Source organism: Babylonia areolata, chromosome 12 (genome assembly GCF_041734735.1).
Source record: "Babylonia areolata isolate BAREFJ2019XMU chromosome 12, ASM4173473v1, whole genome shotgun sequence".
In the NCBI taxonomy this organism is placed as follows: domain Eukaryota; kingdom Metazoa; phylum Mollusca; class Gastropoda; order Neogastropoda; family Buccinidae; genus Babylonia; species Babylonia areolata.
Genome location: NC_134887.1, coordinates 2,369,022 through 2,371,521, shown reverse-complemented (window position 1 = coordinate 2,371,521; position 2,500 = coordinate 2,369,022).

Genomic DNA, 2,500 nt, shown 5'->3' with positions numbered 1-2,500 from the left:
AGAACCACTGGGCCACTTTGGTCCTCCACACCCTGACACACAATGGCCGCCACAACAACACGCTGACACACAATGGCCGCCACAACAACACCCTGACACACAATGGCCACCACAACAACACGCTGACACACAATGGCCACCACAACAACACGCTGACACACAATGGCCACCACAACAACACCCTGACACACAATGGCCACCACAACAACACCCTGACACACAATGGCCGCCACAACAACACCCTGACACACAATGGCCACCACAACAACACGCTGACACACAATGGCCACCACAACAACACGCTGACACACAATGGCCACCACAACAACACGCTGACACACAATGGCCGCCACAACAACACCCTGACACACAATGGCCACCACAACAACACGCTGACACACAATGGCCACCACAACAACACCCTGACACACAATGGCCACCACAACAACACCCTGACACACAATGGCCGCCACAACAACACGCTGACACACAATGGCCACCACAACAACATGCTGACACACAATGGCCGCCACAACAACACCCTGACACACAATGGCCACCACAACAACACGCTGACACACAATGGCCACCACAACAACATGCTGACACACAATGGCCACCACAACAACACGCTGACACACAATGGCCACCACAACAACATGCTGACACACAATGGCCGCCACAACAACACCCTGACACACAATGGCCACCACAACAACACCCTGACACACAATGGCCACCACAACAACATGCTCACACACAATGGCCGCCACAACAACACCCTGACACACAATGGCCACCACAACAACACCCTGACACACAATGGCCACCACAACAACACGCTGACACACAATGGCCGCCACAACAACATGCTGACACACAATGGCCACCACAACAACACGCTGACACACAATGGCCGCCACAACAACACGCTGACACACAATGGCCACCACAACAACATGCTGACACACAATGGCCACCACAACAACACCCTGACACACAATGGCCACCACAACAACACGCTGACACACAATGGCCGCCACAACAACACGCTGACACACAATGGCCACCACAACAACATGCTGACACACAATGGCCACCACAACAACACCCTGACACACAATGGCCACCACAACAACACGCTGACACACAATGGCCGCCACAACAACACGCTGACACACAATGGCCACCACAACAACATGCTGACACACAATGGCCACCACAACAACACGCTGACACACAATGGCCACCACAACAACACCCTGACACACAATGGCCACCACAACAACACCCTGACACACAATGGCCACCACAACAACACGCTGACACACAATGGCCACCACAACAACACCCTGACACACAATGGCCACCACAACAACACCCTGACACACAATGGCCACCACAACAACACCCTGACACACAATGGCCACCACAACAACACGCTGACACACAATGGCCACCACAACAACACCCTGACACACAATGGCCACCACAACAACACCCTGACACACAATGGCCACCACAACAACACGCTGACACACAATGGCCACCACAACAACACCCTGACACACAATGGCCGCCACAACAACAGGCTGACACACAATGGCCACCACAACAACACGCTGACACACAATGGCCGCCACAACAACACGCTGACACACAATGGCCACCACAACAACACCCTGACACACAATGGCCACCACAACAACACCCTGACACACAATGGCCACCACAACAACACCCTGACACACAATGGCCACCACAACAACACGCTGACACACAATGGCCACCACAACAACACCCTGACACACAATGGCCACCACAACAACACCCTGACACACAATGGCCACCACAACAACACGCTGACACACAATGGCCACCACAACAACACGCTGACACACAATGGCCACCACAACAACACCCTGACACACAATGGCCACCACAACATTACGCTGACACACAATGGCCACCACAACAACACCCTGACACACAATGGCCGCCACAACAACACCCTGACACACAATGGCCGCCACAACAACACCCTGACACACAATGGCCATCACAACAACACCCTGACACACAATGGCTACCACAACAACACGCTGACACACAATGGCCGCCACAACAACACGCTGACACACAATGGCCACCACAACAACACGCTGACACACAATGGCCGCCACAACAACACCCTGACACACAATGGCCACCACAACAACACCCTGACACACAATGGCCGCCACAACAACACGCTGACACACAATGGCCACCACAACAACACCCTGACACACAATGGCCGCCACAACAACACCCTGACACACAATGGCCACCACAACAACACCCTGACACACAATGGCCACCACAGCAACACCCTGACATACAATGGCCGCCACAACAACACGCTGACACACAATGGCCACCACAACAACACCCTGACACACAATGGCCGCCACAACAACACGCTGACACACAATGGCCGCCACAACAACACCCTGACACA